General features: G+C 37.2%; 1 long non-coding RNA gene across 2 annotated transcripts; it reads left to right on the forward strand.

Moving 5' to 3' along the window:
* The first annotated feature begins 1,614 nt into the window (after positions 1–1,614).
* Positions 1,615–23,234, forward strand: LOC138376929 (uncharacterized). 2 transcript variants are annotated; one of them, XR_011231762.1, is made up of 4 exons: positions 1,615–1,650; positions 16,137–16,342; positions 20,479–20,607; positions 22,807–23,234. It is a non-coding gene; the product is annotated as an uncharacterized lncRNA (long non-coding RNA). The 2 variants fall into 2 exon arrangements; XR_011231761.1 differs by lacking the exon at positions 20,479–20,607 and having other exon boundaries at positions 22,807–23,232.
* Positions 23,235–24,091: the final 857 nt, after the last annotated feature.

Raw genomic sequence — 24,091 nt, forward strand, 5'->3', positions numbered from 1 at the left:
TGGCTTCTTGGGCTTCAATTTTTGTTTGTCTACACCAGATAAAGCTTCCAAACCTGTTCAGGTTTTCAGCTTTTAACCTTAAATTAGTGTCTTTTTGGGTTATGAACCCAAATGCCCAGCTCACCTCAGCATTTTGCTTTCTTGGATCTTGACTGTGAAATTGTTCACTTCTTTTGACTCTATTTTAAGAGCAGTTATTTATTTGTTTTCGATTTTTAAAGTTTTTCTCGGGAGCCCGGTTGGTCTGGATTACTTAATCTTCCATTACCAACAGGGGAGCTCGCAGGTGTTATGTCGTGAACACCTGAGCAGCAGGAACTGTCTACCTGGCACAGTAAACCAGGCAGTACGGAAGAAGCCACGGTCCCCTTTGGTGGCACTTCTAATTCCTCCTCCCTTCACTGATGTTAGCTCTGTGTTTTCTTGGTGTAACCCTCTCTAGACCAACACCAAAGAGTTTACATATGCATTCCTGTTAAATAACTGGAATTTGAACTTGTTTTACATACATTGTATCATTGAGCTCAAATTATTATGAAACTTTTCAACACCATGTCTTGAAATTCATTGTTTCACATGTAGAGCTATTTTATGCTTCATAAGTTGCAGCACAGTGTTTTATATTATTTATAAATCATAATTTTATGTCACTGCCCACTTAATTGACATTTAATTTATTTCCAGTGTGTCGATGTTAAATACAATGCTGCACTCAGCAGCCTCACATGTACATCTTTATGCCAAGTGGGAATAATTTTTCACAGCATATATTAAGATGTGAAACCACTCCCTGATGGGATATATGCATTTTAAATATTACAATATAAATTGGCCTCCATCCTATATGCATCTATTTTTACTCCCACCAGTAAAGCACAGGAGGAGACATTCATTTCCTACCAAATTTTCTCACATATGATACTATAAAATGTTTTAATTTTTGATGACATGATGGGTGTTTGAATTTTCTCTCTCAGTCAGAAAGTGCCTCAAACTACAAAAGTTTGTTCCTTGCATGTGCAGTTACTTTAAAATTTCTCTGGTTTTCAAAGCTCCTGTTCTCTATGCGATAACTCCAATCTTTTCCCGATGCCAGTGTGTGCTTCCACACTCCCTGCAGAGGGGAAGAGAGAGCTTGGGAACCAAACCCTAGCAAGTCAGTTCTCCTGCAAGTGATGATCACATTCTACTAGCTAATGTAAGTAGCACGTTCAAAACTAAATTCAAAGTAACTGGAAATAAAAGATGCCTGTGTGCCTGGAAAGAAGATAAACGAGTACATATTCAGGAACAAGACATAGATCATGATGGATATGTGGTGTAAGAAGCCCACTGACACCAGAGTTGGAAGCCCCCAAAAGGCACTCATTGACTATGATATTTTGTTAAGCAGCAAACTTATGTATGGGAATTTTTCACTGTGGCAAAATACACCTAACGTATTATTTGCCATGTTAACCACTTTTTATGTGTACAGTTCATTGGTGTTAAATATTTACATCGCCATCACCCATCTCCAGAAATTTTTTATCTTCCAAACTAAAACTTGGTAACCATTAAACAACAACTCCCCAATACCCCTCCTCCCAGCTGCTGGCAATCATATTCCAATTTCTGCCTCTCTGAATTTGACTACTCTAAAGACCTCATGTAAGTGGAAATATATAATATTTATTCCTTTCTGTATAGCCTATTTCACTTAGTTGAATGTCTTCAAGATTTATACATGTTGTAGTATATGTCAGAATTCCCTTCCCTTTTTGAGCCTGAATAATATTCCACTGTATGCGTACACCCACATGTTGTCCATCTGTTCTCCTATCTGGGGACACTTGGGTTAGTCCCACCTTTTACTTATTATGAATAGCTGCTATAAATATAGGTGAACAAATATCTTGTTGAGACCCTCCTGTCAATTCCTTTGAGTATATACTCCAAAGCTGAATTGCTGGATTATATGATAATTGTATGTTTAATTATCTGAGACACGTTGTATCTCAAACATCCATTTCACTGAGTTGCCAATCAATTGCAGGTGATTAAATTGCCAGGAAAATTAAATTATTAAGTACAATTTTTTTCCAGAACCCTACATACAAGATTCTTTTGTTTGGGATACTGCAGTCTCTCTATTTACATCTTAAGGAACATTTCCTCTATTTTATTCAAACATCCATGAGTTTTAGTGGTTCCGAAAGGTTTGGCTTTGGAGTCAAAATTGTTAATGATCATGCTGCTATACAATTTAAGTTTTCTGACATAGTCAACATAGGAACTGTCAATATGTTAATGATGAAATATTTCCTTTTGTTTTTCCTTTGCATGTGTTCCTTCTTCAAAAACATAAGATTTTATGTGAACTGAGGAAACATGGATAACTGGTTACACTACTGAGATATATCACTATAAACGGTGGAGTGAATTTTTGGCTGCTTGCAATCATATTTACTACATGCCATTGATTTAGCGACTTTCTTATTAATGGTCGTTCTTGACACAAACCAAGAGAAAAATGTTTTATAAAATTCTGAGGCAACATAGGACTGTTGGAGAGAATTTCTTTTTTATAAATGTTAAGGCCAAGTAGACAAACTTACAATTATCTGTTTTTATCATGACTCTTTTTATTCGGGCATGGACTGAGAAAGAGCACTGAAATTAAGTTACTAATTCAACAAATATGGCCGGGTGCAGTGGCTCATGCCTGTAATCCTAGCACTCCTGGAGGCCACGGCAGGAGGATCACTTGAGGTCAGGAGTTTGAGACCAGCCTGAGCAAGAGCAAGACCCTTTCTCTACCAAAAATAGAAAAAACTTAGCAGTTGTGGTGGTGCACACCTATAGTCCAAGCTACTCAGGAGGCTGAGGCAACAGGATCACTTGAGCCCAGGAGTCTGAGGTTGCTGTGAGCTAGGCTGACACCACGGCACTCTAGCCAAGGTGACAGAGCGAGACTTTCTCAAACAAAAACAAAAACAAAAACAGAACAAGTATTCTCAGGCACCACTGAGTGTTGTCACTGTTGCTGGTACAGTGGTGACCTATATACGGATGGTCTTTATTGGGGCTTACAGTTTTATACAGAAGAGAGTTATAAAATAAATGCATATATACATGAATAAGTCCAAATATTGATTGTCTTCAGTAGAAGAACAGGGCTCTGTTACAGTGAGCAGTCAGGCGCTACTTCATATCAGTGGAGATACCAGCCTTTCAAGAGACAGGGAAAGACCTGGGAAGAAAAGTCACACTCTTAAACCTGAGAGATTGAGGGTTGATCCCTAAAGCATGGTAAAATAATAGGGTACATTCCAATTTATTAGGCTGTTAGGAGACATTGATTGGTAATACCACGATGTAAATTACTTAAACCAAAACATCATAAATCTGAGCAATAGTGTAGTTTTGTTTACCTGTCACCAATCCCCCTCCCCAAATAGGGATGTGACAACCCGTAAAAAATTTGAAGATAATTAACACATTGCGGGATGACTGTCCGAGCAAGTTTGTTGTTCTTTTTTCCATAACCCATTTTCTCCTTAAAGAATATTGCTGCACAGAAAACTTTTGAGAGCCATATTAGTAAGTTATGGATGTAATAATGATTACCATTTTCTAAAATATGGTCAGGTGTCACTCTGGCCAGAAATAATGTTTCCTTTTCTAAAATAAATTTTCTTCAAAGGAAATTTACTTTAATGTAAGTACTGTACTAATCAAAATCCTTATTTTATTTTTCTTTATCATATCTTCCATATCCTATATACATATAGACAGACAAAGGGCACAAAAGAATCAATGTGCGGATGAATAATTTTCTGCAAAGCTAAGACTGAGGTAACCACCACCCATGACAAGAGTAGAGCACTGACAGTTGTCAGAAATTCCCTTGTATCTTTGACAATCAATACCCCTTCCACCCCTCCATTGGTCTGAGTTTTATTAACCACTCACTTGATATTTTTATAACTTTACTATATGTACTTGTATTTTTGAACCCTAAAGTGTAATTTTCTGAACATTTAAGCTTTGAAAGTAGAATCATACAATATATATTTTATGTATGTCTTCTTTCACTGAACGTTAGGTTTCTAGATTGACCTTTGTAAACTATTTGTGTTTATTCCTGTGGTCCACTGAATATATATCCCATGATTTATTTATCCATTATCATGTCGATGAGCATTTGATTTCTATCCAGGTCTTGAACATTGCTAATGATGCTCTGCAGGTCCTCATGAGTGTGTCTCTTTGCATACATCTCTTAAGTGTGCTACATGTTTTAAGCCTCCAGTGTGGGCGTACCAATTCACACCTCCTCCACAAGTGTATGAAAGTTCCAAATGTTTGATGGCATCAAAAGCAATATGATTTTTCAAACTTTAAAATTTTAGCCACTCGAGTGTGAAAGTAATGCTATCTTAATGTGCTTTTAATTTTGTTTTCTTTGATCAGAATAAAGTTGAGAGCTTTTTCTATGGTTATTGAACAATTATATACCATCTTTTGTTAAGTACCTGTTCAAGTCACTTGTACATTTTTATATGATGTTTCCTTTTCATTGATTTTTACTTTTGTATATAGAACGAAATATATTGAATAGAGGGTATTTTGGTTATTCATGTGGCAGTTACTTTTCTCCTAGTCTAATCCTTTGTATTTTTATATTTTTAATTATTTTACATATTTAACTTTAATTCAAATAATTTTAACTCAATTTTATTAAGATACATTTGAGGTACATTTATAGGCCATAAATTTCACTTATTGTAAAGTGAATGATTTTTTAGTAAATTTGTAGAGTTGTGCAAACATCACTAAAATATAGTTTTAGAATATTTCCATCATTCCTGAAAGTTCTTTCTGCTCATTTTTAATCCTCACTCCCACCCCAACTTTTGGTAACCATTAATTATCTTATCTATACAAGTGTATCTCTTTTGGATAATTTATGTAAATGAATCATATGATATATAATTTTTGGCATCTTTTTTTTTCATTTAGCATACCACTTCTGAGTTTTATCCATGTGGTAGCATGTATCAATACTTCCTTCCTCTGTGCTGCTGAAGAATAAATAGCCCATTGAAAGAATACACATTTAATTTGTCAGTTCCCCCACTGATGGACAATTGAATTATTTCCAGTTTCTTAATATTATAAATAATCTTATTATGAATGTTTGATTTGACTATGTTTTTGCATAGACACATGTTTTCATTTCTCTTTGAAAGATTCCCAGTGTAGGATGGCCAAGTAATATGGTATGTTTATGTTTAAGTTTATAAGAAACTGCTAAACTGTTACCTGAAGTGACTATACCGTTTGACATCCCCACCAACAATGTATGAGGTTCCCATTTTCTGCATATCTTCACTAATACTCACTATCATCCATGTTTTTTATTTGATCCACTATAGAGTGTGTGCAGTAGTCTATTATTTTGGTTTTAATTTGCATCTTCCTAATTACTAACGATGTTGAGTGTTTCTTTCATATGTGTTAGCCATTTATGTGTCTTCTTTAATGAATGCCTATTCAAATCGTTTACCCATATTTTATTAGAGTTGTCCGTCTTGTAATAGAGTTCTAAGAGTTCTTTATAGGTTCATGATACAGTCATTAATCATCTATATAAAATGCAAATATATTTTCATAGTTTTTGACTTTTTTATTCACTCTATTAATGGTGTGCTTGGAGCACAAAAGTTCTCATTTACTGAAGTCATTTTTATCAATTTGTTCTTTTATGGGTCATGCTTTTGTTGTCATATTGAAAAAATTTTGCCCATCTCAATGTCATTAAGATTTTCTCTTCTGTTTTTCCAAAAGTTCTTTAAGTTTAGCTTTTACATTTAGGTCAATGTCCTATTTTGAGTTGATCTTTGTGCCTGATGTGAGACACGAACCTAAGTTTTTGTGTTTTTTTTTTTTTTTTTTCTTTTTAATGTGACTGTCCAGCTGCTTCAGCACTGTTTGTGAAGACTGGCCTTCCCCCACTGATTTTTCGTGGGAATTTAGTCAAAATTCAATTGACCATAATAATGAAGATTTATTTCTGAAGTCTCAACTCTGCCTCATTGGCGTCTGTGCTTGCACCACACTCTCTTGATTACTGTGGCTTGAGAGCATGTTTTGAAATTGGATAGTTTAATCCCCTGATTTCATTCTTCTTTTTCAAAATTGATTTGGTTATTTGGGATTCTTTGCATTTTTTATTACATTTTATGATCAGTTTGTCAATTTTTATGAACAAAAAGCCTCTTGGAATTTTTTATTGTGATTACATTGATTTATTGTTAATTTATGGGGAAAATGTTGTCATCCAATTCATAAACACGTACTATCTCTTTGTTTATTTCAATCTTTAGTTTCTCTGAGTAATGTTGGCCTTTTTTATTATACAGTTTGCATTGATTTTTAAAAATTTATTCCTATATATTTTGTTCTTTTTGACGGTATTTTGAATGGATTTTGTTTTGTTAATGTTATTTTGTGTTGGTACATTGACAGTGCATAGCAATGCAATTGATATTTGCAAATTATTGTTCTCTGAGACTTTGCTGCACTCATGCTTGAGTTCTATTATTTGTGTGTTTGTGTGTGTGTGTGTGTGTCTGTGTGTGTCTGGTGTGAATTCCCAGGGTTTTCTACATGATTCAGTTTGATGTCATTTGTGAATGAAATCAATTTCATGACTTCTTTTCCAATGTACAGTCTTTTTTGTTTTTGTTTTTGCTTGTTTGTTTAATTTTTTGATGAAAAAGAGCATCTTTGTGTTGCTTCCTACCTTAAGTGGAAAGTGTTGACACTTCTGATCTCTCATGATGTTAGCTGTGTTTTTATGGATGCTTTTTATGAAGCTGAGAATTTTTCTTTCTATTACTAGTTTGCTGAGAGGTTTTTTCCCCATAAATGGGCCTTTCATTTCACCAGATGGTTTTTCTCCATTTACTGAGATGACCGTGCAGTGTCTGCTCTTTGTTGCATCGCTGCGCGTGTCATGCATTTCCGTGTGTGACTCTCAGGTGTGAGATCTGCCCGCATTCCTGAGATGCGTCCCATTTGGTAATGTTTCATAATCTTTTTATAAGATATTGGATTTAATTTGCTAATATTTTGTTAAGGATTTTGCATATATCTTTGTTATCATTAGGGGTCTGTAGTAGCTTTCTTTTCTTATGACGTCTTTGTCTAGCTTTAGTATCAGGGTAATACTGGCCTTGTAGAATAAGTAGGGAAGTGTTCCCTTCTCTATTTTTAGACAGAATTTCCAAAGGATTGTTACTATCTCTTCTTTAAATATTTGATAATATTTACCGGTAAAGGCATATGGACCTGGACTTTTCTTGTGGGAAAAATTTTAATTATTAATTCAACACTTCAACTAAAATCAGCTTAAATTTATACAAATACCCGCCCTTTGTAAAGCACTTACTTTAATGCCAGCTGCAGTGCCAGGTGTTTCTAATGCATACGTCATTTATCGTTACAGTTACATAACAGGTAACATTCATCCCATTGTAGAGATGAAAACATGAATTCTGAGATTTAACAATTTAAATAACTTGCTCAATGTCACTCTTGGGACCAGTAGCATTGGAAGTCCAGCCAAGGTATTCTGACTCCAAAGCCCTTGCTAGGAACCTCTCCATTCTTCTTCACCTTCCTTGTTGAGGCAAATGGAGGGAGCTTTTAGAATATATCCATGCATACCCAAATAAGTAATGGATAAATTTCACTGATGTCCTTGGTGCAATTTTTAGTCTGTCTTTGTAACAAAGACATGCATCGTAAAATGTTACAGACACTTACAGTGACCCATGCACTCACTGTCTCAAATATGTACATGCATGGGTACGGTCACACACAAGCACAAATTATCCAAGCTGACATAAATATTCCATTTCTTTGTGAGTCAGTTTGTATAATTTGTGTCTTTCTTATAATTTATCTATTTTATTTTAAGTATCTAATTTTTTGGCATGAGATTATTCAAATTATTCTTTTACAATTCTTTTAATATTTGTAGACTCAGTAACAATGTCTCCTTTACTTCTACTTCTTAGAAATTTGTGTCTTCTCTTTTTCTCTTTCTTTTTCTAGGTCAATATAGCTAAACATTTGTCAAGTTTGTTGATATTTCCAAAGAAATGATGTTTTGTTTTATTGATTTTTCTCCATAGTTTTCATTTCCTATTCCTTTAATTCCTGCTCTAATTTTTATTTCCTTTTCTCCACTTATTTTGAGTTTAATTTGCTCTTCTTATTCTAGTTTCTGAAAGTGGAAGGATAAAATACTGATTTGAGACCTTACTTATTTCCTGATACAGTTTTTTAAAGCTGTGAATTTCTAAGGACTGGTTTAGCTACATAACACACGTTTTCATATTTTCTGTTTGTTTTCATTTACTTCAAAATACTGACTAATTTCCTTTTTTATTCCTTTTTTTGACCCAGGATTTATTTTAAAATGTGTTTTTTTTAATTGCCCACTATTGGGGAATTTCCTTTGGTGATTTCTACTTAAGTTTCATTATCATTTGAAAACTATTTGGTATGATTTAACCATTTTAAATTTATTAAGTCTTGTTTATGAGCTATCATATGACCTATTCAGTAATATCCCATGTGTTCTTGACTGTTAGAGGTATTGTTCTATATATGACAATTAGATAGAGTTGACTGTAGCTTTGTTTAACAGTCCTCTGTATCCATCCCAACTGTCTACTTATTTCATTCATTATTGAAAATTTATATTAAAATTTTCAACTGTTATTGTGTTTTAAATCTGGTGTCCATATATGCCATATATGTGCAAGTCTTATGTTTGACTCTTTATTCTATTCTGTTTATTTTTCTATCCATGTGCCAACACAGGGCCAATCACACGTTACAGCCTTATGTCACAAGTTATGGGACCTGAAATTTAAGTTCTTCAGGAATGGTGTGGCTATTTGGGGACCTTTGCAGTTTCATATAAATTTTAACATTAGCTGGACCGTTTCAAAAATACTTGGATTTTTACTATCATTTGGATTGATTTGATTCAGATATCTTTGATAGAAAATAAACATCTTTATTAGAATGAATAAGCTAATCCACAAATCTTGAATATTCCTCAATTTGTTTGAGTTTTATATAGCTTTTGTCACCATTATTTAATAATTTTCCCATCCAAGTACTAACCAGGACCGACCCTGCTTAGCTTCCGAGACCAGATGAGATCGGGTGCGTTCAGAGTGGTAGGGCAGTAGACAATAATTTTCTATTTTAAGTTTCATATAGCTATTTAGCTTTTAATCCAGATATATAATAGACTTGTTTCTATTTAAATCTATCTTTTAAAAATGTATTTTCTAAGTGTTTGTTGCTCGTTGTCCTAGTCTGCTCAGGCTGCTGTAACAAAATAACATAGACTGAGTGGCTCAAACAGCAGATGTTATTTCTCACAGTTCTGGAGGCTGTGAAGTCTAAGATCAAATTGTTGGCCAATTTAGTTTCTGGTGAGGGCTCTATTCCTGGTTTGTAGATGCTTGCCTTCTTGCTAGTCCTTGCATGAGAGAGAGGAAAGAGAGAGAGAGTGAGAGAAACCTCTGATGTTTCTTTCTCTTATTGTAAGGACACTAACCTCATTATGAGAACTCCACCCTCATGGCCATATTTAAACCTAATTATCTCCCAAAGGCCCGACTCCAAATACTGTCACACTGGGTGTTAGGATTTCAACATATGAATTTTGGGGTGACACAAGCATTTGGTCCATAACACACATATATAGAAATGCAATTGATCATTATATATTGACTTTATATCCAATAACTTTTGGATTAATTCTTTTTTGTTTCTAAAATTGGATCTATAGGTAAGTTTGGATATCTAAGTACACAATAGTTCATCTGCAAAAATCATAGTTTTAATTTTTCTTTAGTAATTATTATATTATACCTTTTTTCTTCTTTCTCTGTATTGCCTAAGCTGTCTAATATAATGGCATATAAAAATGGAGATGGTCAGCATTTTTGCCTTGTTTTCTATGTTACACCATTAAACATGATATTTATTGTAGGTTTAGTATAGACGGAGAGAATTTTCTTTCATTGCACATTAACATGGATAGTATGGAATTTTATTATATCTTGTATCTGCATCTATTGAAATGACAATGTTATACTCAATAATGTAGTGAAATACATTTTTTTGTCTTTTAAATGTTATATCAACTCTCCTTTTCTAGAATTAATATAATTTAAAATGAATTTCTCTTATTTCCTTTCTTCTATTTTACTTGGGCTCATTTGGTAGTTCTTTCTTAAAATTATTTTGTTTATTTATACGTAGTAGCTTTTCCACACTTTTTTCTCATTCTTTGTGTATCTTTATGTTATGGATATATTTATTTAAATAATATATAGTTTGGTTTGGTTTTCTTATTTAGTCACGTTATTTTGTCTTTAAATAACAGTATTTAGGCCATTTAATTTTTTTTCTCCTTAAACAGGATTATTGAGCTACAGTTGACATACAATAAAATGAATATATATCTCATTGTTATTTTAATGTGCATATCCTTAATGACTAATGATGTTGAGAATATTTTCATGTGCATATTAGGCATTAGTATTTCTTTGGCAAAATGTCTATTTAAATCTTTTGCCCACTGTTTTCTTTATATTCCTTGTCTCATTGAGTCTAAGAGTGCTTTGTATGTTCCAAGTCCTTTGTAAGTCTTTCCTCGGCATGTGAGGAGAAAGAGAAAGTGTGTGCATGTGTGTGTAAATCCCTTCAGAAATTTGTTTTGTTTTGTTCAATTTTTATTTAGATTTACTGTTTATTATTGTCATTTATTTATTCCTTGCTAAATCTCTGGCCTTCCATCCATAATCGTTTTACCTTAGCCTGAAGAAATGCATGTGTATTTCTTTTATTGTGGGTCAAGTGGTGATGAATTCTCTTAGCTTTTGTTAGTCTGAAAATGCCATTATGTCAACCTCATTCTGAAAGCATAAATCAACTTGCAATATAATCCTAGATAGGCAATTTCCCCACCGATCTTTATAGATATCATTCTATTTCCTTCTAATTTCCATCTGTGAAACTATAGCTATCAGGTTGTTTGACATTTGAAGGTAATGTTTTCTCTCTCTCTCTGGCTGTTTCTTTAAATATTTTCTTCCTCTTTTCCACAGTGTCTATATTATTATCTAAGTGTATATTTATTCATATTTTTACCTAGCTGTTCATAGTGCTACTTGAATATTTGATTTTATGTCATTCTTCAATTTTAGAAAGTTAGTGGTTCTTATATTTCTGATATTTGTTTCTACCCCATGGTCTGTCTCCTCTTTCTAGGATTCCAGCAAAACACATATTACAATTATTACACTCTTTCTAGGTTTCTTACTCTCTTCCTCACTATTTTGTTCGCTAAATTACATTATAAACAATTTTTTCTGACATATTCTTCAATTTACTATTTTATAGCTGTGTCTATGCTGCTGTGAAATTTGTCCATTAGTTCTTAATTTTAGTTATTTTTTAGTGTTATTATTTTCACTCATAGTTTTATAGATTCCTACTATTTACAAAAATCCTTCTTCTTATATTTATTTGTTTAAACAAATACATCTAAAAGTCTGTATCAAATAACTCCCTTCTCGAGTTCCTGAGGCTTGGGTCTGCTTTATCTGCTTTCAGTTTTGTTCTGTTTGGCTTCTGTTTTCGTTGTCTTAGTTCCTCATCTTCTTGGATATGTTTTATCTTGAAATAGACATTGTATTTCCAAAATTGCTTTTCGAAATAATTTGAAACCTCTAGAATGACTTTTTATTCCTTCCAAGAGAATTTTTCTTTGCTCCCATGAGGCTTCTGGGCAGCCAATAGTCCGGAACCACCTCAGTCACATTTCAGGAACTGAGACTATTCAATCCTGAGCTATGATCTCTGTATGGATCTTCCTTCCCGCTGTGGACGCTAAGGCAGAAGTTTTTCCCCATTCAGGTTCCGGCCAAAAGTGAAGAGTTTTAACTGTACATCTCACACTTGAGCAGGTTCTAGGTTCCAGTCTCTTTCCTCCTAGACTGCAGAGTTGTCAAAAATTCTATTCAACCTGTTACCCTTTGTGTTGTCCACTCCAGCATAAACCAAAGCATCAGGCACAAGGCACCACCACGGACACACTCATCCAGCCCCGGGTCACAGCCAGCACTGTCTCCATAACTGGTTAGCTCCTCCGTGCAATCCAGTAGATGGCTTTGTATTTTTTTCAGCATTTTTAGTTATTTGATTGGGGCAATTGGTCTGAGTTATCTATTCCTCCCTCACTGGAAGCAAAAGTTCAAAAATGCTTCTAAAATGCTTGATAAATCCTTAGAAAATGGAGACTAGAGTAAATGGGTGAATTCTGAATGAGAGCAAACATGTGAGCATATCCATTTAATTACAACAGAAGGAATATGAATACATTCAGCAGGACCTGGAGGGGTCTAATGTTTACACTCACTTGGCTGTGTTTGTTATTTGTTTTTAATCTCCAGTGACCCTAACGAACTCACAAAATGGCTGCTGAGCACTATAAGTTTTATATTATGCACAGAAGGTGATATGGAAATACACAGGTTTTAAAGACTGTATAATTGAAAAGATATTATATAAATAAATAAATTCAAGGCAATAAACACCTGATGTGTGCCTATTCTCCGTTTCCTATAATACTGTGCAACTTCTTTTTTTTTTTTTTTGAGACAGAGTCTCACTTTGTTGCCCAGGCTAGAGTGAGTGCCGTGGCGTCAGCCTAGCTCACAGCAACCTCAAACTCCTGAGCTCAAGGGATCCTCCTGTCTCAGCCTCCCGAGTAGTTGGGACTACAGGCATGCACCACCATGCCCGGCTAATTTTTTCGATATATATTTTTAGCTGTCCATATGATTTCTTTCTATTTTTAGTAGAGATGCGGTCTCACTCTTGCTCAGGCTGGTCTCGAACTCCTGAGCTCAAACGATCCGCCCACCTCGGCCTCCCAGAGTGCTAGGATTACAGGCGTGAGCCACCGCGCCCGGCCTACTGTGCAACTTCTAACATCTCTTTTCCTTCTCAGGCACACGTGTAAATTTTTTACATTTCTTAGCTCAGCCTTTCTATAAATTTATTGTCTGTCTGTAAAACCTTACAAAAGTTACACAATTATAAAATTTTTTCTCAGTTTCATCCCCAAAGCAGAATCTGGGTGAGAGTTCTCAGTCCTTGGGCGTATGTTCCTGTGGTCCACTCCCTATGCTCTGACATGTCAGTCCCTTGGGCCTATGTTCCTGTGGTCCCCTCCCTACATTCTGAAATGTAAGTTTCTTGGGGGTATGTTCCTGTGGTCCACTCCCTACATTCTGAAATGTCAGTTTCTTGGGGGTATGTTCCTGTGGTCCACTCCCTATGTTCTGACATGTCAGTCCCTTGGGCATATGTTCCTGTGGTCCACTCCCTACGTTCTGACCTGTCAGTCTCTTGGGCGTATGTTCCTGTGGTCCACTCCCTACGTTCTGACCTGTCAGTCCCTTGGGCATATGTTCCTGTGGTCCACTCCCTACGTTCTGAAATGTCAGTTTCTTGGGCGTATGTTCCTGCGGTCCACTCCCTATGTTCTGACCTGTCAGGCCCTTGGACCTATGTTCCTGTGGTCCACTCCCTAGGTTCTGATCTGTCAGTCCCTTGGGCCTATGTTCCTGTGGTCCCCTCCCTACATTCTGAAATGTAAGTTTCTTGGGGGTATGTTCCTGTGGTCCACTCCCTACATTCTGAAATGTCAGTTTCTTGGGGGTATGTTCCTGTGGTCCACTCCCTATGTTCTGACATGTCAGTCCCTTGGGCATATGTTCCTGTGGTCCACTCCCTACGTTCTGACCTGTCAGTCTCTTGGGCGTATGTTCCTGTGGTCCACTCCCTACGTTCTGACCTGTCAGTCCCTTGGGCATATGTTCCTGTGGTCCACTCCCTACGTTCTGAAATGTCAGTTTCTTGGGCGTATGTTCCTGCGGTCCACTCCCTATGTTCTGACCTGTCAGGCCCTTGGACCTATGTTCCTGTGGTCCACTCCCTAGGTTCTGATCTGTCAGTCTCTTGGGTGTATGTTCCTGTGGTCCACTCCCTACGTTCTGACCTGTCAGTCTCTTGGGCGTATGTTCCTGTGGTCCACTCCCTAGGTTCTGACCTGTCAGTCCCTTGGGCCTATGTTCCTGTGGTCCACTCCCTACGTTCTGACCTGTCAGTCTCTTGGGCGTATGTTCCTGTGGTCCACTCCCTACGTTCTGATATGCATTGCACTATCTTCTTTCGTATATTACCTGCTTGACAAATTTAATCCTAACATTTTACGTTTGGTGGCTTTCTCTCTTCTGTCTATGCTCTACAAATTGTGATTTTGTTCATTTGTACAAATTAAAATATTGCAGTGTTTGAGGCAAAGTTATTGCTCTAATCTTGATTTCTGTCCTGAACCACAGATCCGACTTCCAAACTACCTTTAGGACAACAAATCCCATGTTAATTCGCAGTGAGCTTCTCAGCTTGACATGCTCAGAACTGTACTGTTTATCTACCTACTGCCACTATCAACTTGCACACCTGCTTTCTTCCTGTGATACCTGCTTTGTCAATGTCACAGAATACTCCACTGTGAACAGTCCAGGAAGCTCCAGGCATCATTATTGTGAATGCAGGAGGACAGAGATGAGAATTCAAATTAGGGAAAATTGCTGAGAGACTCTGCCAAAATAGTAGACTATAAGTGAAGTAAAATGGGATGGAAAACAACCAATGCAAGCCAGTTTTCAGTATTTCTTCTTCAAGGAACTTAATTTTTCCTTGAGTTTATGCCTGTGAACAGTTCTGCTACTGCTAAGGCTTCCACTAATGATTGCTATGACAGTCGATGGAGCTCACACTTGGTTTGTGAGGCATTGCTCTGAATGACTTATCTGCATTTATTCAATTAATTCTTACATGAGGAAATCGAGACTCAAAGAAATTGGATCATTTGCTGAGGTTTACACAATTTAAACTTAAAATAAATAACTGCATATGGGAAATTGTCTTTTAAGACAGAAGAAGCAGGTGATAATTTTACAGGCATGTTTTTATTTAATTTCATGAAGGAAAGATTGCTAGAAAAAGCTTTAAATTCTGACAAATTGTTCCCATTTCACCTTATCTCAGAGTCTTAGAAGCAGTATGGAAATCTCGTTCTGCGGCTCTATGGCCAGCTTCCCTTATCCCACTGTGATGATAAGTACTTCTCAGAAACTCTATCGCCAGCTCTCAGATTCCCCCTGTCACCCTGCTATATTCAACAAAAAGAGCAAGAGAATGAGATCTACAGTCAACTATAACTCTTACACAGATAATCTGTCTGCTTGAGTACCAGCACAGAGGTGTGTAAATGATTTCTTTAAGATTCACATCTCTAAAATTACAAAAGGGTAAAAGAGCACTGGTAATGATGAGTTTGAAAGTGTCCTCAATCTTCTCCAGCAACAATTTTCATTTTTACATATCCTCCCTGTATTGTCTACTTTATGGATTATAGACTGCTTTTGCATATGGTCTCTCTGTGGGAAAATGAATGCTCGCTCCACATATAGATTTATGACATTTACAAAAATGGTAATTAACTAGCCATGGGCAAATAATATAATTTCTCTGGACTTTATTTCCTTATCTTGATAATAAAGATGTACAATGTCCCTCCCAGTCCTACCATCCTGCGATACACTCTAACATAAACTGACTTACTGTCCAGGTAGGGATGTCTCCAAGAGCATGGCCCATATGACTCCCATTATGGACAACTATGCCCTTGCATGACCTTGACGCGGCTTCTCCGGCTTCATACATCACAGCCGCCAGGTGTGTGTGCATCTAGCCCCACTTAACATTATGGAATCGGGGAAATGAAGAATTGGAGCTGGAGTCCAATTCTTTTTTTGTAATATATGCTTCTAAAAATCTATACCTAGCAATAAAAATGTAATAAACACTTTTTTGTGCCGCTCAGTTGAAAGTTAGTTCCAAGGATGATACAATGAAACTGTCTGTAAAAATAAATCTGAAAATGAAACTAAAAAGATCACAGAGAAAATGTCTGCTAGTATTTCCTAGGGGTGAATCTGCCTGGAAGCTGTTCATCCTCTCCGGAACCTGGAAGGGCAAGTAAACTGCACCGCATGGTGCTGAGAAGAGAGAGCCGGAGATCCTTGGGACAAGTGAGACACTGCCTGCGTAGACGGGTTTCATCTGAGCATCAGAGTGCAGCTGTGCACTTCGCCAGCTGGGAGAAGGGAAGCAGGTACTTGAGGTAACAGAGGAGTAGTTTTTTCCATGATCCAGCCTGACGGAAAAGAACCCGTAGATATGTAATCCCAGTTACCTCTTCAGAAGAACAGATGGGCCAGTCTCTACCAGGGCAGTACTGTCAGGCAGGACAGAGTGGAAGCGGACCGGTGATGAAGCAGCAGGATTCCCAGAGCGACCGTGAGAAAAGTATTACCGACTGCAGGCTCACGTGGCGGGGCAAGTGTCCCATCGGGACTGCGGTGCAAGGGAGCTGGCTGGCCCTTTTATCTTGATGACAAGAGAAAAGGAATGTGGTCTTCAAAGAGAATGCACCACGCAATGCAGAATGTTATCATAGAGAGGAAAGGAAATCCTTGGAAGGGGATGCAATGAAGGACCTGCAAAGGTTCAAAAGAACGTTGCTCCATAGTGGGAGTACATTATATTATCAGAGATAAGAACTTTCTATAGTGTGGACTGGTAAATCTTTAAGACACAATTTCTATATGCAGAGTAAGTCTGAGAACTATTGAAACTGTCAGAAAAGATTGAATTGGAGCCACAAAATGTCATGACACAAAAACTCTTAATTGCCATTTTTTAGAATCCCTATTAAAATAATATAAAATAAACAAGACAATGTCTGTATAAGGCAGTGATTCATAAATTTGGGTGAGTACCATCATCACCTGAGAAATTTTTAAAAATACAGTTGCTGAAACCTCACCCTGGAGATGCCCAGGCAGGTGGGCCGTGGGGCCTGGGTCTTCATGAGTTTGGCAGATGGTATACGTGCACTCCAGAGTATGGTGTCTGGGGCCCATGCTCACAGTCCCATACATTCACAAACTATGTATTTGTACATGGGTTCATGCTCATAGAAGCTGCTTTGTTTGGAGAGCAGGAGGGGTGGAATGTATGCAGAGTGATTAAGGCAATGCTGGACATGTTGCAATCACGCATAAGTAGTAGCTCTACTTGAATTCATTCATGGACAAATATGTATTGTCATGTATGTATACACGTATATAAGTATACTTGCTTAAGTAAATTAAGTACACATTAATAAGGTGGAAGTAGAGCTTTTCAGATCCCTTGCACGTAATATTTTATTGTTCACTAAAGCTGTAAATTCCTAATATCTTGTCCTAAGCCGAGGGTAAAGACCAGAAAGCAACCAGAGGTCACTGTAAGTAGCTGAGGCCCCCAAGGAAGCAGAGTCCTGTCTACAACAGTTTAACAAGTTATATTTTGCCCGTCATCCTGATTTGGATAAATATACTGAAATATGAGCAAAGATAAGATCAATTTTCAGTAAGAAAAATTGCATTGCTTTGGGATATTTGGCAAATTACCTAACTACATTAGCATATTATATCTGTCCTTTTAAATTTTTTTTATCAATTCCAACTACTGCAATAAAATTCTCATGTGCAATTTAACTGCAGTATTAATGAAGTTGGTGAGTCTATAACATGCAGGGTCAGTTTTATCATGCTTTAAAACACCTGAATTAAGATATTTTTATCCCAACCACTAAAGAAAAGAACTGTTTCAATGTATGTTCCCTAAGGAAAAAAAAGAAAAAGAAAAAAGTTGGCCTAATTTAATTCTTGATAAGATCTTTAAGGTTTGAAAGTCACAAAACGTAATCGAAATCTACTTTTTAATTTAATTTTCCAAAAGTCACTGTAAAACCTCTGCAAATTATAGTCACTCTCAGTGTGATTTTCCCAATGCAGCAGCTACCCCAGGGAACTTAATGTCCTTTGGAGCTACATTAACTAAAGTTACCTGGGTAGTAAAAAGTGTGGTCTCACGTAAATTCTCATAACCAGCGATGTGAAGAACTTGCAGGTATCAGAGAAGCTAAGATTTCACTTGGAAGCTCCAACAGTAGCGTCTGAAGTAACTACCCTATGTTTGGTGATCAGCAAAGAGACTGAGGACTTTTATAAAGTCCCTCGTAATTCCAGGAAAATCCTCACACAGTAAATAACAAGAGCCGTAAGACGAGAAGGGCTCTCTTCACCCCGGTCCTTTCCGCTCCCTGGGGTGGTCCGGCGAGTAGACACATGCACAGGCCTCACTGAGTTCTGAACGACCTTCCTGAGCAGGGGGCGCGTGCCAGCTCTGACGAGGGCAAAGTGCCATCACATGCCTACGTTCTGGTATAAGCTTTTACAAAATACCATGTAGACTAGATTTTTTTATCTCACGCTTGGATCTCATTCATCATCCTCATAAATGTAAAATGCCTTCCTCCTCCTCATCATCCTGGTTCACATCCCTCTAAAATGTTACAGTTCTCAAACCCACTGAATCACGTTTGGACATGTGCCCCAACCCGTGACTTGCAGTGAGCGTAAATTTCAGTGGATTATTTGGTAAATATTGTCCCTGGAGTTAAACGTTCCTTCCTGTGCCTGCCTTCTAGGTGGGTATTCCTGAGGGGCCCAGAGAGCAGCATTACCCAGTGGGCATTTAAATACTTCTCCCTAGCTTGGTGTCTTCTTGGTTCTTTGTTCCTTACACATTTGCATATGAGTCATGGACATACAATATTTTTCAAATCTGTTCTTCTTCGTGTCTGCTTGTAATTCTGTAATTCTGGCCACCATCACTTCTCCCTCACACCACACCCGTGTTTCCAAAAGTTTTCTCTCCCTTGACTTCACATCATTGTCATAAGCAATTTTTTTTTTTTTCAAAACAAACGTTGAAATATTCTGATTTCTAGCCAGGTGCAGTGGCTCGCACCTGTAATCCCAGCACTTTGGGAGGCTTTGGAAGGATCACTTGAGCCCAAGAGTTCAAGGCCAACCTGGGCAACACAGTGAGACCCAAACTCTATTTGAAAAACACAATACATTGAAAAACTTTTTTAAAAAGACATACCCAAATTCATTTTTTCAGGAATGTTTTGGTTCCTATCGCCTAATTCAGGCAGTTTTTCATCTTGAGTATAATATTCTCTCCACAAACTATATTTTCATTTAGGTATCTATGTTAAATTACTTTCAAGAATCTAACATTCCAATTACTCTCTGCTTTAGGCACATTACGCTATTTATTTTTCATGAGCAGTTAGGTCTTTTCCCAACTTTCTGTCTCCTGTGACTCTATTATTCTTCTTAAGTATCTTCCCCTAACTTTTTTTTCTGTCCAATGCTCATTTATGCAGAGGTTACTCCCCAATCAGAATAAATTATCCTCCCTTTTATAAAACAGTAGTAATTTATATAATCTGCATTTTAAAATGATTATTTTCATGACTTTTTTCCCACTAAATATGATTTCTAGAGTACAAAAATCTTACCTTAAATATGCTTGTAACTTAGCACTCCAAAATATTTTAGGTGTTCAAAGACTAAATGAAACATAATTATCTTGATTAAAAAATTACTTAAATTAGAAAAATATAATTAGCTGATATAATAAATAGGTTTAACTGTTAAATTTTTAATATGGTGTCTTTTGAAATAAAAATAAAACCCAGAATATAAAATTTGGTGAAGGACATAAAATACCAACCAGAAACATAACTCAGTAGAAAACCGAGCCACTATATATAATAACGCGAGCACCCTATACTACAGAATAACTTGGCAGAACTGTTCAAACATTCCTGTGCTAGCTAGTTAGTTACTATGGAAATATAAGCAAAAGTGAAACACAGTGTTAAGGGGAAAAAATCATCAAGAATTGCACATAACTTAAATTTGGGGTGGATATTAGCTAAAAATCACCATAAGAAGTCAGGCTGTCTTACAGTGGTGTTGCTGACAACAAATCCTGTAAGGGCTTCTGTTTATCATGTTGACAGTCTTTAAACACACAACTTCTATGTAAATTTCAAATCAAACAGAACTTGTATTAGGCATTAATGCATTGATGATTAAAAAAACAAAATTCTTGGATTTGGTTAAGTATCAATCTAATAGTTATCTTTATGTGAAAAAGCATATTCAGAAGGCTGTAAATCAATTATTTAAAATATAGTCATTAAATTTATATTAAATTATTTTTACTCATTTGCTTTAATTGGATAAGAAGAGTTGTCTTAAACTTAACCCATGAAAAGTACAACTCAAAAGCATTTAGAAAATTCAGCCACAATATCGGTTATATACCGTGAAAGCATTTTATTTCTATTAGGCAATTTGATGTCAGCATGGAATGTGAGAGTGAGATATTTGAAAAAGAAGTCCTATTGAGACAATCTTAAAAGAGATAAAAATGGGAATGGCCAAGACTGAATGATGTCTTCATCCATTGGATCCGAAGGTGATGCAAAGCATGTGTATGCTAGTTGTTCTGGAAGGGTACTGCTTTGCTTGAATGCTTTACAAATTTCACCAATTCTTTTATTTTAGTTTGAGTGAGTAGATAGAACTGGAGCATGCTGCTACTGCAATTCACTAAATAGTTCTAAAAGTTGTTAAAACATATTCTTTAAGTTTTAATTTGCTACCAAATAATATCTTTTTTTTTTTTTTTTTTTTTGGTTTTTGTGTATTTTGTTTGTTTGTTTGTTTTGTTGTTGTTGTTGTTTTTTTTTTTTGGCTTTTGCATGCTCCAAATAATATCTTAACACAGTAAAATTTTTGGCATGATTTGCATTAACTCTGATCTGGTCTGACTTGCCCTGGGGGACCGCTCTGCAGTGCAGCCCCACCGCTCCTTTCTGTCCGTGCTGGGCAAACACTGGCTGTCTGTGCGGAAGGGAGAACAGTGGCAGTCTTCAACCCAGTCCCTGCCTCCGGAAAACATTATCCCTACCTCCTCCCCACATGTTAAAGAGTATAATGGGGCCGGGCGCGGTGGCTCACGCCTGTAATCCTAGCACTCTGGGAGGCCGAGGTGGGCGGATCGTTTGAGCTCAGGAGTTCGAGACCAGCCTGAGCAAGAGCGAGACCCCATGTCTACTAAAAATAGAAAGAAATTATATGGACAGCTAAAAATATATATAGAAAAAATTAGCCGGGCATGGTGGTGCATGCCTGTAGTCCCAGCTACTCAGGAGGCTGAGACAGGAGGATCGCTTGAGCTCAGGAGTTTGAGGTTGCTGTGAGCTAGGCTGACGCCACGGCACTCACTCTAGCCTGGGCAACAGAGTGAGACTCTGTCTCAAAAAAAAAAAAAAAAAAAGAGTATAATGGAAAGAAACGGCATAACACCAGAAATTAAAATGATAATTTAACCTACTCCTAGAATCTGAAAGGAACCTAACCTACTAATAAGACCAAAAGAGCTGAAGTTAGAATTATAATACAGCAAGGATGGGAGTGTTGTTATCTGAGCTTTGCCCACCTGGAAGAAGGTGGTTTCATCAGTCATTTGTTTCTCACAGTATCCTTGGCTTGTGGGATTCATGGTCTCTACCAGCCAAACCTAAAGCAGTAATCTCTCTGGGGCATAAATTTGGCATGTGGAACCCACGGACTGCCACACACAGAAAACTCATAAGTCAGAAATCTGGCACATTTAGTATCAGTGAAGAATCACATCTTGACAAATACCCACTGAGGAGACAGGGAAAGGAAAATCAATAATTGAGGTGCATTTCGAAACTTACTATATATGTGTCAATGTTTGAGAGTGTCAGAGGACCAGGCATAAGCTAAGCCTTACTCTGTGCGAGCAGGCTACAGGGTGAAATTGAAGTGTGTGTTTAAACACACCTACTTTCTAGTCTTGGATTTATAAGGAAGATTCTGACGGCACAAAGCCGTCATCACTGATGACGAGAAACAGCAAGTATGCAGGCACATTCATTACCAGCTGAATAAAGGGAAAAAGAAGCATAATAAAAGCTTTAAAAATAAACAAGATGATTTATAAAACACTAGAGAAACCCAAACTTCATCTTGGAGAGTCAGAGAAAAGGCATAGCTCTGAATGTCTACTGGACACGTGAGAATAAAATTTATACAGTGTCCTGGTGCGCACAGTAGGGTACATTACCAGGAAGGCTTCACTGAAAGCACATCAAAAAGCAAAGCCTAAAACAGGATAAGACAAATATCAATGATTATGTCACCCCCAAAACCTCAAGGAAATAGAAAATGCAATAACAAACTTAAAATTCTTAGAAACAGAATAAAAATACAAATTGAACAGTATGGAAAATAATCAGCAGAGTCAAGAATGATGTAGAGTTTTCTCCCAGAATAAAGATGGAAATGGAAAAAAATGTATGAAAAAATTATATTGAAGTTGACAATGCTGAACTTTACCTGAGTCTGTGCTCCTGGAAAGAAACACCCCCTTCATCCTTGCTGTTACCTTGTTGCAAAGAACCACCCGTTCCCATAAGACTTGGCGAAAACCCCCTTGTTTATCTATCACAAGGCCAGACACAGATCCTCTAAATCCTCATTCTTTGTCTCATAAGTAATTAGTCAAACTGTTTTCTCTACAATGGACAAAATGCCTACTAATTTCATTTGACCAAACTTCACTAAGGATTCATTCTTGTTCCAGGTCCCTGGACTCTGATCCCAACTTGAGCTGAAGCAGCAACAGAGAGCCAGCCAACTTCTCCCTAACAACCCCTCCCAAGAATCAACTGACCTCAGGGAACAAGTTACCTGATCACCCTGCCTGTCATTGCACCTGCTCCCCTCATGCCAACACGCCCAGTCCTTTCTGGCCTCATCTGCCCCTCTCGGTGCAAGAAAATCCCTTTCTGCGTCACCTTTGAGACGCTGAGGTCTGACCTTTGCAGTGCTCTCCCTGCGGCAAGATCACCTTTCCCCTATTGCAGTAATCCTCTCCTTCTACTGCAATAACCTTTTTGAATAAATTCTCTCCTTATCTAAGTCCAGATTGGCTTTTACTTGACAAACTTAAGGAATATAAAGGAAAATTCAACCTAAGAATTTTAGTTACTCCCAAGGGGAGTGTTAAATCAGAGCAGATGTGATATAACAGTAAAACAAAATGCTTTTTTGAACTAAAAAACAAGCTGACTTTATAGATCTTTTCCCTACAACTTAATTATGTACCAAATGGGGAAAATAAAAATCATAAAAGCAGTAGAAGAAAATGTAAGTGAACATCACACACAGGGTCTAGTCTCCACACCTACTGTCTCCCATAGTGTGCATTCTCTCTGGAGCATCTCAGTCATCGAGTAGCTCTGAGACAGGCTGGCTAATCGGTTTCCTGTCTGGATATAGCTTCTAGTTCTTATGTGGTCCACAGATTACAGCTTACCTAATTTTAGCCAATTAATAACAAGAGTTCAAAAACTTGTTGACCTCAAGATCTTGGTCTAGGCGGCAAGGGACTTCCCTGGAGCCCCACGCACAGTTAGGCTTAAGCTCCAAATTATGGTGACTTTTTCTTCATTTTAATAGTAAAAATCATGCCCATGGGTATAAATTTAAAATGCTAATGCTACATACAGCACATGAAAAAGTATGTAAAGCTACTGTGCAGGTGCTAGGAAAACCCCTCCCATGCATATTTTGATGTAGCCCTTCCCTCTAAAGGGTTTCTAAAAAAGCCCTATAAAACCAATCCCCTCAGGGAGCAGCTCAGACCTTTCCTTCCTCGGTGCTGGGTCCCTTGTGCACAGGCTAAATGAATTTTTTTCTTTGCTGCTCTGTCTGGTCATCTCCCTTGGTTTCTGTCCTGGGAGATGACAGGAACTCAGGGGCTTCGGCAAAGCTCTAAATGCAATGCTAGCACTGGTTGCACACAAATGTGTGTTTTAGCCCCAGCTACTTCCCTGGGCTCCAGACTCATATATCCAACTGCTTGT

The sequence above is a fragment of the Eulemur rufifrons genome, chromosome 29 (assembly GCF_041146395.1).
Source record: "Eulemur rufifrons isolate Redbay chromosome 29, OSU_ERuf_1, whole genome shotgun sequence".
Taxonomy (NCBI): Eukaryota; Metazoa; Chordata; class Mammalia; order Primates; family Lemuridae; genus Eulemur; species Eulemur rufifrons.